A 218-nucleotide genomic window follows, 5' to 3' on the forward strand; every position below is an offset into this window, starting at 1 on the left:
TAAAGAATGATTTGTTATTTAAATACAATATTACTGAATAAACAATAAAAAAAAAAATCAAAAGTAAGGCAAGCAAAATGCTGGAAATAAAAAATATGTAAATTATGATGACTTCACTACAATGTAAAACAGAAGAAGAATGGTAACAATAAATAGAATCTGTTGTTCTTTCCCTTCCAAAGGACCTAGCCTCTAGTATGAACTAGCACAGTAATAGT

General features: G+C 27.1%; 1 protein-coding gene across 1 annotated transcript in view; it reads right to left on the reverse strand.

The window, feature by feature from the left end:
• LOC119594649 (ankyrin repeat family A protein 2-like) overlaps positions 1-218 on the reverse strand; it is a gene marked incomplete in the record, with an annotated part of 8,059 nt that overhangs the window by 6,170 nt on the left and 1,671 nt on the right.

This window comes from Penaeus monodon, chromosome 34, assembly GCF_015228065.2.
Source record: "Penaeus monodon isolate SGIC_2016 chromosome 34, NSTDA_Pmon_1, whole genome shotgun sequence".
Taxonomy (NCBI): Eukaryota; Metazoa; Arthropoda; class Malacostraca; order Decapoda; family Penaeidae; genus Penaeus; species Penaeus monodon.